Genomic DNA, 17,712 nt, shown 5'->3' on the forward strand with positions numbered 1-17,712 from the left:
ACTTTTATTTTCTCTACCAATCTCCCTCGACCCAGGACTGCACCATAATAAACAACGTCTCTGACAGCATAGATACAGCACTTTCCCTCGACACTAGCACACAAGTACATGTATTTGGTGACTTTAATGTCTACCACAAAAACTAGTTGGGATTCTCTACTTACAGACACAGTGGGCAGCACAACACATAGCTTTTCTATAGCTCACTCCCTATCACAAATGTTACATTTCCAACCCGTTTCCCTGATCAACAAGAACAACACGCATCACTTCTAGATCTGTTTTTGACCACAGTTCCCGATGATTGTATAACAAATGCCGACAGCCCACTTGGGAATGCTGATCAAGCAGTGATAATGGTTGAAATCACCCTAAACTCTAGAGCCAAAACTGAGGAGCTAGTGCTCAAAGCAACGAGATATTATAAAAAGGCTGACTGGGAAGCCATCAGAAGTCTTATCAGAGATACCCATGGGAAAATATTTTTTCTCTTCCTGCTGAACAGTGCGCAAATGAGACCACTGAATGGTTCAAAACTGCAATTGACGCACATGCCCCCATGTGGAAATTTTACAGCAAGCCCTACTCTCCTCAATGGTTTACTTCGAATTGTGCAACTGCCATTGCTCAAAGGCAGCATGCATACTGCAGATTTAACCGACATAAGTCCAGTTCAAACAGACAGAAGTACATAGAAGCCAGAAGTAATGTTAAGAAAGAAATAGCGACAGCTAAAAGAGAATTTACTGAAACCACTAAAAAACGCATCGAAGCACAGAAATTAGGAACTCATGACTTTTGGAAAATCTACAACAGTGTAGTAAATAATGGGCAATCAACAATTCCCCCACTAACCAACAATCACGAGGTTGTTTGCTCAGCAACCAAGAAGGCTAACATGCTTGCCATTCGGTTTGCCTCAAACTCGACACTGGACCCTCTCAACCACCCCCTACCTGACTTTCCTATGTGGACAGACGCCATACAGGACGATCAGAAAATCATCCCTGCCAAGGTGCATGCTATCATAAAAAACCTTGACACTTCAAAAGCATGTGGACCCGATCTTATTCCAGCTGTGCTATTAAAAAGTACTCAGCTGAAGTAGCTCCAGTTCTCTCCAAACTCTACAACAAATGCCTTAATTAATCTTGCTTTCCGGGCTGTTGGAAAACTGCTTCTGTGGTACCAGTATTCAAGAATTCTGGCGAAAGACCCATTAAATTATCGCCCTATTAGTCTCCTCCCACTTTTTTCCAAAATATTTGAGACCTTAATTAACCATGCTCTAGTCCAGCACTTTACAGATGCTAAACTTCTTACTGAACAACAATATGGATTTAGACAAGCCCCTTCCACAGCAGACATCCTTACTGTAATCTCTGAACGTATATACCACTCACTGGACAAAGCCGGGGAGGGCAGAGCGGTAGCTCTAGATATATCTAAGGCTTTTGACAGGGTGTGGCATGAGGGTCTCCTCCGGAAAATCATACGGTATCACTGGTAGAATACTAAACTTAATTAAATCCTTCTTAGATAAGAGAAAAATCCAGGTTGTCCTCGACGGTCGTACATCTAAACAATATGATATAAATGCGAGAGTGCCCCAAGGGTCTATCCTTGGACCTCTGTTGTTCCTAATAGTCATAAATGACCTCCCCGACAAAATTGCCTCTGAGATGCTGATGACACCACACTCTATAGCAGGCACGACAGGAAAACAAATGAACACATATCTAAAGAATTGGCAGAAACACTAGAGGATGACCTCCAATCTATAGTGGAATGGGGACAAAAATGGATGGTCACGTTCAATGCCGCCAAGACTAAATTAGTTTCCTTCAATAATTACAAGAAACCTTTTCTACCACCAATAGCAATGGCAAACGACACCTTATCTGAGAGTACATCTTTCAAACTGCTTGGCCTAACGTTCATAGGAAACATGAGTTGGAATACATTGAAAGCATTGCCAGGGCCGCTGCAAAGAAGGTAGGCTCTCTCTACCGTGCTAGAAAATTACTAACACCCGAAAGTATCCTGTGCCTCTATAAGGCCACCATTCGGCCATGTATGGAGTATTGCTGTCATATTTTGACTGGTGCATCTACTACTAGTCTCTCGCTCCTAGACAAGGTTCAAAAGAGAGTTGCCAATCTAATAGGCCCTGAACTAGCATCTAAGCTTCAGCCTCTGTCCCATCGACGAAATGTTGCATCCCTCTGCCTGTTCTACAAGTATTTTAATGAAGAATTCTCTGACGAACTGCAAGCACTTGTGCCCCCACGATGTAAACACCCTTGAAAACCCTTATAGACAGCTAAATCTCACCCCCACACAGTACAGATCCCTAGACGTAAAAGATCTTTCTACTCCAGTAGTTTCTTCCCCAGAACCGCTAAACTTTGGAATTCCATTCCAGGTCCCTGCTTCCCCAACTGTACTGACATGCATAAGTTCAAGTGTAATGTGAACAGACATCTTGTTGCCCAAATCCCAGCATAGTACCCCAGTAGATGTTACCCCTGATAATTGCCCCGTACACCAAAGTGGCAATGTGCCTTGTTTGGGGTGAAAATGTAATAAAAAAATAAATAAAAAATAAAAAAAAGTTCCATCAAATGTTGTGTAAAATAAGATTTGGTTTTATGTAAATGAGATGCAATAGTGTTTGAATCTGTGTTTAGATATAGGAATGAATAGGAAAGGATGGGGGGGTTAAGGATCGAGATAGAAGTAATGTATGGTTCGTGGTTTGGGGGCACAACCTAAGAAAATAATTAATTCAGCACATACGACTAAAATAATGGACAAAACAACTTCCATAAACGTTATAAAAAGGTTTATTCTGGAGAATTTTTACAGGGAGATATTATTCTGGGTCCAAGCTAGGCTCTGGCCACCTGGTGCTGTCATGGTAGTTATTCCCAGTGGGAATCGTCGATACCGGATGAGATGACACAGAGATAGAAAGAGCGAGAAAAGGGTCCAATCTGGTTGGCGTCTCTATCGGTAAAAAGTTTTTTTTCCTTCAAACCGGAAGCTGTCCAAGTTCCTTAGGGGAGAGAAAAGATCAATGCCTCGTACCCCTGCTTGGTTAGTATGTGGCTGAATCACACAGGGGAGAGGCATTGATTTGCGAAAGAAAAAGTTCTATTTGTTTTGGCTACATAACCCCCTGCTTAGGCTGAAATGGAAGACTAGAAAGAATAGAATTCGTATGCATATGTGATGGTTGCCCTTAGTCTTAAACATATTAGTGTGTATAGGGTCAAACAGTAGGGGAATGTGGATTTGGGATATTTATGCGAAAAAAAGGGTTTCAGATTTAATCGGAGTTATTCAGTTATAAAACTGCTTTTAATTTGACCAGAATTTTTATGTAGTCACAAAATGTACGACTTACATTGCCCTCTTGTATATCCCTGCCCCATCACTATCATCCCTACACACATTAGTGGAGAGGTTAAGAGATAAGGAAGAAAAGGAAAAAACGGACAAGTTTTCCGTGGACGAGTTTTCCGGGCACCATGAAATCAGTTGATTGTAGAATATATTTCCTGCCTATCCTTTTTATTTTATTAATATTTTTCACTGATCAGCTCGCCTGTTATTTTATTTTAAACTCTCATATTTTACTTGAGTTTTAATTGTCATAAATATGGTAGAACATTTGCATCCGGGAATGAAAACAAGTCACGAATATTTAACATTAACTTACGATGCAGGCGGGAGTAATTATTACATATCCGCCATGACAGTTCATCTTTACTTGGGATGGGAGAGTTGTCCAACGTAAAGGTACCGATTTCCCGTCAAGGGCATACAACTGAGACATTTTATGTTAACATAACCCAACCTTTATTTAACGTATGAATAATGAATTTCAAATATATTTATAAGCTTAATGAAATAACCATAAAAATTGAGTATATTGCAGAAGAAATTATCTTTAATAAGACAAATTCTTATATAATTTTAAAAAATAATTACACTTAGTTGTGTTTTTTTTTAATTAAATTATTTCCAAACCTATTCGTTTTACGCTAATTTTTTGTGGCGGTCAAAAAAATATCCAGCTCATTTTGGGGAGAAAGGAGGGGGCCAAAAATAGTGTCATTTTGCCACCGTCACATGAGATCGCCAGTTACCACTGACCTGTCTGTGACTCTTCAAACTTACCAATTAATATAGTTTGCATTCTGAGTATTTTTGTTTCGATTTTTTTTTCTTCATTAAAATATTCCAATAAAAATAATGAAAAATATCTGTTTTATTATAAATTGTTGATTTAGATTTCTTTTTTGTATTTTCTGCGAACCTGCTATTCCGGTCGCCATTTTGAATGTTGATTTCTATTCGTTAGTTTTTAGTTAACAAAATAATTTCTTTCTTTAAAGTATATAAATCGAAAACAGATTGACAAACAAAAAGTAAGTATTAATTCAATTTACTTACTTATTTTTAGAGATATGGGTCTATTTTACTGCAGGGACGCGTCTGAAACGTAACGAAATCACTAGAAACCTACTAGATTACCGAATAAATTGTCATTCTGTAACTACGCTAACATTAATTTGGTATATAAGTATATAAATACGGAATACATTAAGAAATATAATGAAATAAACCTGATGAAGGGTTTGTACACATAGATTCGAAAAAGTTGTGAAAAAACAAATATATAACAAATAAATGTTATCAAAGGCAAGATAAGTTACTTTTCTACCAAACTCCAAACTGGATATAATTCACGTATTTTTATTGAATTTAACATGTTTATTCAGCTTGAAAAACATGCAGTATTTACCGATGTATTGGAAAATTCAAAATGGCGGCCGACTCTCTCTTAAACACGGTAAGTTCGGGAAAAGATGTTATAAATAATAAACTAGACAGAATACTATTAAAAAAACACCGAATATATGTCAACCTATGTCACGGTAATATATATTGAGCGAATTTCTAACAGTATTTTGTCTAGTTTATTATTTATAACACCTTTTCCCGAACTTACCGTGTTTAAGAGAGAGTCGGCCGCCATTTTGAATTTTCCAATACATCGGTAAACACTGCATGTTTTTCAAGCTGAATAAACATGTTAAATTCAATAAAAATACGTGAATTATATCCAGTTTGGTAGAAAAGTAACTTATCTTGCCTTTGATAACATTTATTTGTTATATATTTGTTTTTTCACAACTTTTTCGAATCTATGTGTACAGTAATACAAACCCCTGATGAAATAAGCAAAAACAATTTGTTTCAATTAAAATGTTTGAAAAGTTATTCTTTTTGCGGTAATTTTGGGTACCAAGCGAAAATATTCTAGTGTATTATTATTTTTTTTTTTTTTTTTATTGTTAAAAATAGTATCAAACTGCTGCCATCAGATTCGGAAGACACTGACTTGTACGATTCTTTTAAATTATCTAATTATATATTATGTCACTGTGCAGTTTAACATTCCCACGAAATTGTTTTCATTTCAGAAGGGTTTCATCCAAGCAAGCAAAAAGTTATGTCAAAAATTTCTCCGACACAAAACTAGTGAATAAATCAACTTGGGTTTGGTTTTGGTTTTAAGGTTGTGAGATATTCCTAAATCGCGATTCTCGGCTCTGGCAGAAGTAAAAAATCACAATATTATGAATCATAAACTTGTGCATTGCATCACTGCATCAGAACTCTAGTGAAAGTTCTCTAGAAGCAACCGTCATCAGGACTTCTCAAAACATCCCAGAAGTAAGCAACAGAAGAAGCACCTTACCCACCCAAATAGTTTGCTGTGTAGGTAATGAAGTACACCAAGATATTTTCTGGCGCACAAGATGCCCCAAATAGACCCACTTGAAGACTGCCGCTCAAAGGAAGCAATGTTCTTAAATAACAGCTGTCACATATGTAAATCACCTCCAGCCAGCAAAACTTTACTCGGTCTTGCAAAGTTAAAAGAGAACCCGACCCTCCTCTGACCTCCACTTCTAAAGCCAAGAGAGTTGTTTAACTTATTTTTCTCACAGTTAACAAAGCCTCCCCCTCATTTCATATGTTAAGAATAGCTTCTTCAAATTTGATTGAGAATGTTAAATTGAACAAGTGCTTATATTTTTGTCATTGTTCATTTTTTAATTTTTTGACAAATATTTATGTTTGTATTTTATTTTCTTTATTTTAATAACAGTCGTTGTATATTGTCCATTTCTTGTTTATTTTTAGTTGATAAGTCAAAGAAGACTGTATTTAACATACTCTTTATGTTGTTTTATATTAAAATATTAGGTACTTATGCATTAACGACTTTTTTTTATTTTGGAAATTGTTTAAATTTCTGAAGAATGCCTTGGATAGGTAGACAATTCAAAAATACCCTATCCAAAAATATCTAACTTTTGCATAACTTTTAGTTAAAAAATAAAACAAATACGTTAAAATAATACAAAAAATTATCAGAACATTAGGTACCTCCAATGTACGCCACAGATTCATCCCCCATGTAATTCGATGTAACTGTAATTTAATTTAATATTACCATCGTAACTTGTGTACCATTAAATGAAGCTTCAAATAAACTGCTAATATTTTTTAAAATTTTTACAGCATATGAAAATAATGAATATACAAGACTAAAATCATGTTTACATTATCGATGACTTAAAAAAACATTTCTATGTAGTGATCATTTTGATGCCGTAAACATATCTATGTTTAAAAAATCTAACAAAAATCAACTAATGGTCAGATTTTCATGAAATTTTCGATACTTATTCATTTTTAATTTAATTTACATATTTAGAGTGGATTTCGTTAAATATATAAGGGTAAATATAATTTTATAGCTGTTCTACTCCCTATATTTTATGTCACGAAAACTAAACAAAATAAATTTAGGTCCATAAAGTTGCAACATTTTATAAAGCTGAAGTGTTTATATATATATATATATATATATATATATATATATATATATATATATATATATGTTGCTTTAAAGAAAATAGCCAGAAAAACCCGAGATGCCGCTTTCATTAACAGACTCATCAGGAGTTAATCGTTGATCATAGAATAAATAAATAAATATCTCGCAAGAATAGACTTAATGGGGTGTGTGTGTAAATTTTACCGAGGAAGAGAAATAAAAAAGGAAGGACAAGTGGGAATATGAATAAAATAAGATATTTACACTTATATAAAACTAGCAAAAGTACCCATCGTTGACTGGGTTCAAAAACAGCCTACAGAAAATGGACTGATTTATGAAAGTATGATATGTTATGAAAAGGAGGGGTTGTAAAGAGATAGCTTCGAATTTGGAGGTATCAAAACCAAAGCAAAATAAAATAGACAAACCCCATAATTTATTATACCATACTTGTTCACACTGAAACACTTATCACAATATTCTGTAGATCTATATTAAAAAACCTTGTTAAACTTTGTGACATATTTCCATTCTATGAAGGTCAGGCACGAACGAACACTGCATAATTTTATTATACCATATTCTTCAAACTGAAACATAATTATCAAAGTATACTTATGCAGATAGATATGAAAAGTCTTTATTAAAGTTTGTGCCTATTTCCATTCTATAGAGGCCAGGCACGAATGCAGACCCCACAATTTTATTATACCATCCCTATTAAAGTTAAAGCACGCTTATCAAAGTATTCTTATGTACATCTATATCAAAAACACTTGTAAACGTTTTCCTTTTTAATTTATTTCCATACTTTGTGGACTAAGTGCATATGCAGACCCCACAATTTTAATGAATCATCATTATGCCAGATCAAACATACCTATTCCTGTGTCTTGATACATCTTCTATCATTATATGTGATCAGTTTTCTATAATAGTCAACCATATAGGAGCCTATTTGTGACCACACACACACACACACACACACACACACACACAGACGTTCAGCTTTTTATTACAGATATATGTACAAGTGGGGGCAAAAAGGAGAATTAAAATATATCCCCAATAAGTCTAATTACCTAACAAATTCTTTCTGTTGACAGAGAGAAGGACTGCATAAGAGAATGGAGACTGACTCCAAAATCTGCAAGTGATTTTGAGAGTCAGCCCGGTTCAAAATTCTAAAACCTACACAATCATCACTGAAGTAAGTGATTTTGTTGACACGGGCCAGTAATGCATGGAAGTAGTGAACTGTCATTATCAGAACTGATTCACAAATGCGGTATTTATGGATGTTAACATAAAAATAAAACAAAGATGCTTCAGTATTTCATCATAATCTTGGTAGTAAAGCACTATAGTGTACGAGTTGCAAATTTTCTTGCTTTAATGAAAACTTTGGAGTTTGTCTTGTATAAGAAATTCATAGTTTTCTGCAGAGTCTTCAAGGACAAGAACCTTATCTGAACAAAGATTCCTTTTTTTATTAAAGTAATAAGTTTGATATCTTGCGAGATATAAGTGTCTTGTGTACAGTATTACCACATTGACACACTGGGTCTCATTAGGTCACTGGATTTAAACAATATTGGGCCATGTCAGTACCAGATGGGTGACCATTTTGGAATACCAAGTGCTATATTTGAATGTGAGAATCAAAACACCTTTGCAGGAACTACAAAAACCTAACATCATCATCTCCTCTGAATTTTGAGATGTGAATTTAATATTCCATTGGCAGAAAGGAGGAAGCAGGTTCAAATTGCCCAAGGAAAATGCTGCTGGGATTGAAAATGTCTTGTGAGATTGTTGATTGTGTCAATCAAAAAATCTTTGTATTCTTAATATGCTGTTGTCTGGATAGTTAATGTGGCACATTTCTGTTCTATTGACTAAAATGAAATTTATCATCTGCACCCATATCAATCAGTTCTTCATCCAAGGACTTCTTCTGCCAGAACATGCCTAACAATGGTGCATTATGCATTCTTTGTTGAAAGAATCACAAAATAGTTTTGAAATCAAATTCTAATCAGTGACATCCAAATCATTTCAATAAGTTTGTATTCTGATATATGCTACACACACAGAATGCATCTAGTTAAAATGCACCTCTTTGAATGCAACTCAGAAAAGTTTGAAAACTACTTGATAGTGAGATTTTTCTATTTAAAAGCAGTGTACGGTTCTTTTATTACATAGTATCAAATACTTTTCTTCATGAAAACCCTTTGCAATATTAACATAGTTCTTTTTACCTGGTATTTGATGGTTGTATTAATCATTTTCATACACATGTCTTACCAATTCTACAGTCTCTTTTAGACGCAGCTTGTGAGAGAATGCTATTCACCTTGTTTACTGACAGTTTGAAAGGCGTACTCTAACACCTTAATTTAGAACAGTATTCACAAGATAACAAATCAAGAGCTAGTGTTACTTTAGTTTTACAGTTGAAGCTTTTTCAATTTCTCCTTCATCAGATCATGCAATTTCTCTTTGATTTCTTATTCAGCAATTCTGACACCAATGCTTCAGTGGCAATTTTGCATGCAATCAATAAGTCACTTTTGAATGTTCCAATAACTTGTCCTAATTTTCTTTTGGCTCCATTAACATGACTATGAAAAGCAACACTGTAAAACAACAGGAAAACAATCATGATCTTAGGCTAATATGAAATTTTATTTAGGAGGAGGTCTAAACGTTCACAGGTATGGTATCATGGTTCGTACAGGCTTGGAAAGTCATTAAATTTTGACTTTTGCTTTATTTCTATTATTACCTTGAAAAATCCTTGAAAATAGGGAAAATTTCTTGAAAATGTCTTTGAAAATTGTATTCTTTTTGTCCAATAAAAATCTGTGTTGAAATAATCTAAACCAAAATAAATACTATTAAATTAAGTTTTAAATGTTGATAAAAATGACATCAAAATATTTTTTAAATATTGAAAATAAAATCAAAATACATCGTTCTGAAGTTGCATAGAAGTATTGTGGATAGAAGAGTTACATCCCTTTTATCACGAAACTACCTCTTTTCTTTGCACAAACAGGACTCTCCAATAGTGAGCTTCCCCGCCCCAAAAATATTGTGATAATTTAAAATTATGCTGGCTAAAAAAAATGGACAAGACAACAGGCATCTTGGTTGGAAATTAAAAGTCGTAAAGAAAGTTAATATTTGAGATGAATTAAAAAGCATTTAAAACTACTTAAAAAATATGATACAAATAGATTGCAAAATAACTTTTATTGGATATAGTAATATTTATTGTATATTTGATTTTTCACCATTTTTCAAACCACTGTGGATTGTAAAACAAACCCCAAATTTTGTTTTGAAAAATTAAATTTTGTCTGGGAAGGCCTTGAAAAACTTTGAAAATGCATATTGAATATCTGTATGAACGCTGAATATGCATCAGTCTTTTCAGTATCATCAATCATCTTACATATTTCTTCACACATTGATGACAAAGAATATATCCTGGGGTTACACTATACCCTCTCCGCTCCAGCTTTTATGACTGATGTTTGATGTTGACAATGAGACAAAATGGTGGCTGCTTCTGGTTCCTAGCACTGTGTTTCACTTGGCAAATCTGACTCAAGAGATGTTCTCACTTCCTTCATAGCTTCCATACTGATATTAAAGAATTTGATTACAGACATCTTCAGACAGACTTTATAATTCAGGATCTGACTTTTAAAAGAATGTGTCCTGCTGTTACATCCAGCTTTTTTGCCATCACCAATGATATTAGCCAATCACCTCTTTGACTTGATTTTTATGTTGTAACAATCCAGGACTACATTTTGAAATCTTTGCTTTCTGAAGTTTGTGATGAAAACAGATGGTGGATAACTTGCCTTCTTTTCTCTTGAGCCAAGCTTTCCACAAAAATCTCTCAATGTCATCTTTTCTCATTTGACAAATTCTCAATTTTTTTCCAATTTTCTTATATTCAAAATTTATTCTCAGTTTTAATTGATAAGAAATGACTTGTGTAGATAATGTTGGTGTATGTTGGGTTTTGTTGTTTTGGTGTTCATGTGAAAAAATGGAAAAATCCAATTAAATCAGAAAGAAAGCTACATTTTTTTAGCAGATCAGATGCCATATTTGGATTCTTTGGATCATGAAACTTGGATGATTGAATTTTGAAGCTCATTATATTCCAGACTGAAACTATTCAAGAAAACGTAATTATTTAAGGGTTTTAAGGGCAATTTATGTAAAACAGGAAATGCTCTAAATGGGCAATTGCTAGAGTCACATGCTCACATATTCAGAATTTGTTAGTTTTTAACTATGTAGTGTAATGGCTGATGACATATAATGCTACTAAGACAAATATGCTTTACTTTAACAATTATAAGAAACCTTTACAACCACTGATTCCCATAACTAATTGCATGCTGCATGAAAGTCAGTCATTCAAACTATTTGGCCTTTACTAAGCTATTATTTTTCCAATAAATAATTAAATGTTTTAACAATAAATAAGTATAGAATACTTGTTTATTTTTTCAATTTTCTTATCAGTTTGTCAGAGCTGTGTATGGGGTATCATAGCAAATACCAGAAATTCACCCACAATATAATATATGCAGACCAAGAGATCTTCTTAAGACTGTCCATTTAAGTGTACTGTTTGAATCTCTTGCATTTGGTTCATCAGATATATTTGCCAGGTAGTTTTTTACATTTTTTTCATGAGGCCAGAGATTCTTATGCTTACTGGTATGGTAGGGATCTTCCTAAGATTCTAGTTTCTGTTCATGTCATTCCTAAGACCTTGATATCTTGTTATCTTTCCCCTCTCAGCTCAATTGGGGACACTAACTTCTCAAGCTTATTTCTTTCCCCTTGTTCCATATCACTACTAGGTGTAATAGCTTTGTTTTCTAGGTATGTAGCTTAAGAATTGCACAGTCATAGTGGATGGTGTACGACTTATTTCCAACTGTTCTTTCTGGTAAACATGTTCCTAGGACGTTCTGCTACATTCTATGTTCAGTTTGTAGTCACCTATCTCCTTTAAACAATTTGGCAAGTAGAATAACTTGTATTATTGGATATGAATTTTCTACAATGAATTTTTACTAGATGTATAAGAAACAAACGTGTTGCTTAAGTGTGCATTTAAATATGAACCTTTTCATTATTTGCATTTAAATGAACTTAAATTTGATCTGAATTATTTAATTTTTACTATTAGAATAAATCTGCCCTTCAACTGTATTTTTAAGTATTTGGGAATAATCATACATGTTTTTTAGAAATTCTTAGAAATTCTAAAACGCATATTTCAGAAATTAAGTTTTCCCACTTTATAAAATGTTTTTAAATGTGAATCATGAGCAATATTTTATAATCGCTAGAGACAAATCCTGTATACTGAAAGCATCTTTTGCATAAATATCAATTTTGATATATTTCCAACAAAATTGATTTCAGACTAAGCCTTTTTCTATGTTTATAATATAATATTTAAATGATATATCTAGTCATGAAAAGAAAGTTGTGATAGTCTGTTGCTGTTTAATATTAATTATTCCTTATTATTAATTGTTCAGATGCAATGTCGAATGAAAAATAAATTTGTATACATTAGCAATGAAACAATGGTAATCATACAAAAAAATGTGCATAAAATATTTTTTCTATTTGCAGATGTTCCTGTTTTAATTTGCCTCTGAATAAACCTCCCATTATATTGTGAAGATTTATGATAAAGTACATTATATTCTAACATGGAAAATAAATTGAAATTTACAAAGTTTACGAAAATACTTGGTAAGATTTATGTGGAATGCAATGATCTATAAAAACAGATTTGTTAGTTTTACCAAAGCCAAGTTTATATAGAAACGAACTTTAAAGAAATTTATTTTAATAAATTTCTATTATAAACTTGAAAAAAAAAACGTTTGTAAACATTAGGAAAGGCACATTACTCCTAATACAAATGTAATTATTTAAAAGTACATTCAAATACGGCATGTAAAAGGAAAATAATGCATATTTGTGTAAAGTATCCTAATGAGGATAATTTTTAAAAATTATAATCATACATGTTATATGCTAGAATTTTTTATATAAATATCAATTTATATTTTCTGCAAAATACATTTCAGACTAAACATTTTTTTGTTTTAAAAAATGTCATAATTTAGGTTGTATAAAGTCAGAAATAAGAATGGACCGTCTGTTGCTTGTACATCTTACATTTCAGTTATATTTGTGAAAGGCAAATAATTTAAACGTACATTCATATACATTAGAAAAGAAGCACCATTTCTAATAAAAACCTTATTCATTATTTGAACATACATCCAAATCAGAAAAGTAAATGGAAAATAACACAACAGATGCGATAGATTCTTTTAAATGTTAACATATTTCCAACAAAATAGATTTCAGGATAAACATTTTCCTGTTTTCAAAAATGTCATAATTAAAATGATATATGAAGTCAGAAATAAAGAACAGGTAAACTGTTTAATGTACATCTTGCATTTCAGTTATATCCTCACAAACTTACAAACATTTACATTAGAAAAGGAACACTATTCCTAATAAAAACATAATTCATTATTTGAACATATATCGAAATCGAAAAAATAAATGGAAAATAACACATCAAATAAGACATATTCTTGTAGCGTGTGTGGTCGTTATTGTTCTCAGAAATATCATTTAGTGCGACACATGAAAACTCACACTGGAGAAAAACCCCATTCATGCGAAATATGTGGCTACGCTACAAGTCAGAAAACACAACTTGTTATTCATCTACGATCGCACACTGGTGAGAAACCATTTTCTTGTGATGTTTGTGAATTTTCGTGTTCTCAAAAATCAAGCTTAAGGATGCACATGAGAACTCACACTGGTGAAAAACCAAATTCTTGCGAAGTGTGTGAATCTTTTTTTACCAGTAAATCTGATCTAGTGCGACATATGAGAACTCACACTGGTGTCAAGCCATATTCTTGTCTCGTATGTAAAGCTTCATTTAGTCAGATCTACAATCGAAATGTTCATATGCGAATTCATAGTGGAGAAAAGCCATTTTCCTGTGAAGTTTGTGGACATTCGTTCATGTCTAAAGCAAATTTACTTCGACATATGAGGACTCACACAGGAGAGAAACCGTATTCTTGTGATCATTGTGAATATTCGGCTTCACATAAATCAAGTTTAATGATACATGTGCAAACACACGGTGGAGAGAAGCCATATTCTTGTGAAGTGTGTGAATATTCTTGTTCTCAGAAATCAAGGTTAGTGACACACATAAGAACTCACACTGGGGAAAAGCCATATTCTTGTGATATTTGCGGATATTCTTGTTCTGTTAAATGCAGTTTAGTGACACATATGAGAACTCACACGGGTGAAAAGCCATTTTTTTGTGAAATGTGTAAATATTCTTGTTCAGTTAAATCTAGTTTAATAAAACATTTGAAAACGCACAGTAAGGAAAATTCATAGTTCACAATAAACATCCATAGCCATAGTTCATCATATGTTACCAACATCACGAAGCAAGAGTCATAGTCTTCATGGTACATCAATATCACGAATCAACAGCAATAGTCCATCATGGTACATCAATATCACAAAACAATAGTCATGGTACATCAATATCACGAATCGAAAACAATAGTCCATCATGATACATAAACATCACACAAAAGAGCCAGCAGAATAACCTCCATTGCAAAATAAATGAGAATTAGAAAATTAATCTACTTGAGGCATCACACTTGAGAGATGTCGATATCAATCTCCATGTGACATCAATCCATGCTGTCTAGGATTCGGTTTCTACACTTCCAACCTTTCCTGCTGACTAATGTCCTGCATTGCTGTCCATCCAGTCCAAACTGCTGTTAAGATACAACATTTCTTGTCTTTCAACCTTCTTGTTTCCAGAATCATCATTAATGAACTTCCTCATGTTTTTCTACATTTTTTTTGTGAAATAAACTCCACGTTTCTTTTTACAAATGTCCATTTGCATTGGTCCTCTCTTCCTAGCCACTTGCCATATTTTATCTGTGTCTACTTTCTTAGTTTTATGGCTGATCAACATCCAATGATCTGTGCCTATCAACAGGATCATTTTTATGATGAATCAGCATCACATTTCAAAACGCACACAACATTATATTTTATATCTATTTATAAGTAATATGATGCAGAACGAAGGTTCAACTAAATTTTAAAAAAAAAAAAATACAGAAAATACAAAAAATATGGTGTAAATACTCTTCATGGAACGAAATGTCATACTCAAATAATCACATAAATTTATCAAACAGTTTTTGTATCTAAGACAAATTTTATGATAAAACGAGTATCGTATATCCTAGTCTGCCATCTTAAAAATTCATTCATCATTAATTGGCTTCATAACCTGTCCAGAAATAAGAGATTTGTTTATTTATTAATTATTATCATGTAATAATTATCATTAAGTTATATGTATATATATATATATATATATACTTTTTATCTCAAAGTAAAATTATTTTGTGTATAAATACGTTTGCTATTCCATTTCTGCAGTTTATTAAATTTTGTAGTTGTTTAAAATTTAGGAAAGCTAATTTCTCATTTATACATTGTCTACATGGGCTGTCTAATTTTCTCCATCTACTGGCTTGCTCTATTTCATCCAAAAACGAACAAAACAAGAGGTGACTTAGAGGTCAAGTGAAACTGCTTGATAAACGTGCATATTGGCTAATGTGTGTGAATAACAAATAATCTGATTGTCTAACTTGCAAACTCAGCACCAAGTGAATATATAAAAATGAACAGTAACATTTCCATGCAGTAGCCTGTTAAATTTCCATGAATAAAACACAGACAATTATGTGCAGCTTCAATGCAATATATATATATATATATATATATATATATATATATATATATATATATTAAGTAATGTGATTGATAATTTAAAATTTGAAAATCAAATTATAATTAAATTAAAAATCCGTTTCATAAGAAGGAACAACAACAAAATCAATTATCTGTATGATCGTACAGATAATTGATTTTGTTGTTGTTCCTTCTTATGAAACGGATTTTTAATTTAATTATAATTTGATTTTCAAATTTTAAATTATCAATCACATTACTTAATATTGAATTAGCTCTAGGATATTTACCTATCGAGCTTATTATATATCTAAATTACAACGAGCACTTTCTCTTTCCTGTATTTTAATTAAACTAGTAATTTCACTGTTACATTGAAATACACTCAGCTCTTTAGACTATTGTTCTAATCTCCTTTATATATATATATATATATATATATATATATATATATATATATACTAAATTTAAAACCGAGGATCTGAAACTGATGGGCAAACTAATCATTTGCAAACTTTAGAATTCCTCAACTAATATTAAATAAAGAGCCTAAAATATCCACATTTAAATTGACGACTGAAAGAATCATATAAACTATCCAAAATGATGGAGAAAAAATTAAAGAAAATCATAAATATATGCATATCACATTACAAGTACGTATAACATTATTAAACAGTTACCTACACTGGAGAAAATTTTTAATTAAATTTTAGATATTGGATTTACGGTTAGTACTAGGATACAGTGAGGGCAGTTTTAATTTTTTTTTTAATGTCTTTTTACAAGTTTATTTTATTTTTAAATGTTATTTAAATGTTTCTTTTCAATGTTTTTTTCTAATTTCATTTTTGTCAAAAATAACTCATTTTAAAATGATGAAAAATTTTGTTTATAAGTAACCTCTCATACTAACTGCCACAAAAACGCACTTAATTTATCTCCCGCATTAAAAATAAAATGATTATATAGCCTTAAAGTGTAACTTCTAACTACTACTGATGGGGAGGGCGAGGAACTGTCTTGATGCCCTTCTTGATCAAATTGTCTGTGACAAGCATGGAGTTGTGGACTGGTGGATTGTTCTGGTGGAAATGCCACTGACCTGATTTGAAGAGTGTTGGCCTCTTCCGAGGGAATCTCTTCCTGAACTCCTTTAAAACCTCAACATTATATTCCTTGTTTACTGTCTCTCTAATGGGAACCCAGTGCATGTAGATCATGTCCGTATTGTCAAAAAAGGGATCATTATAAGTTTCTGGGTGGATTTGCTCTGTCTGGTGTTCCTAGGTCTAGGAGAGTCGGCAAGCTTCCACTGAGAACTCTGTCTCTTGCTCTCTGGGTTATAGCAGTAGATCAAGCTTTCATTGTAAATCTCCAGAGCATTAAGAACTGCAACATCTGAAGTGCTCAGCTTGATCATCTCCCTGCTTTCATGATAATGTCTTTCTTTCTGATCTTCTCTGGGCACTCTTGGGACAAACTTTGTGCAAATCTTCTGCATCTCCAGTTCTTTGTGAATAATTGTGCCTGCAGTTTCAACACTGGCATTAAACCTTTCACTTATTGTCTCTATAGACACACAACGGTCCTTAATCATGAAATTCTTTATTTGATCAATCACCTCTGGTGTTCTGACTTCCTTACTCCTCCCACACCTCTCATCACCCCTCGCAGACTCCGTGTCACTCAAAACTGATACTCGATTCATGCAAGATGGTTCCAAAGCAGTCTTAAGGATCCCATACGTTTCTTTGACATTTTTTTCAAGTTTAAAACAATTGTATTGCATATCGTTGTTCTAAAGTGTCCTCATGTCCAATTTATATTTTTAAAATCCACCAGCTGTGACAATCAAACTGAATTTTCAAGAGTCT

At 32.9% G+C, this 17,712-nt stretch overlaps 1 long non-coding RNA gene across 1 annotated transcript; it reads left to right on the forward strand.

Annotated features, from left to right (window-relative positions):
* Positions 1–4,332: 4,332 nt before the first annotated feature.
* Positions 4,333–14,960, forward strand: LOC145297842 (uncharacterized). The gene is made up of 2 exons (XR_013870339.1): positions 4,333–4,436; positions 12,614–14,960. It is a non-coding gene; the product is annotated as an uncharacterized LOC145297842 (long non-coding RNA).
* Positions 14,961–17,712: the final 2,752 nt, after the last annotated feature.

This window comes from Euprymna scolopes, chromosome 18, assembly GCF_053919585.1.
Source record: "Euprymna scolopes isolate OS-2025 chromosome 18, ASM5391958v1, whole genome shotgun sequence".
Classification (NCBI taxonomy): Eukaryota; Metazoa; Mollusca; class Cephalopoda; order Sepiida; family Sepiolidae; genus Euprymna; species Euprymna scolopes.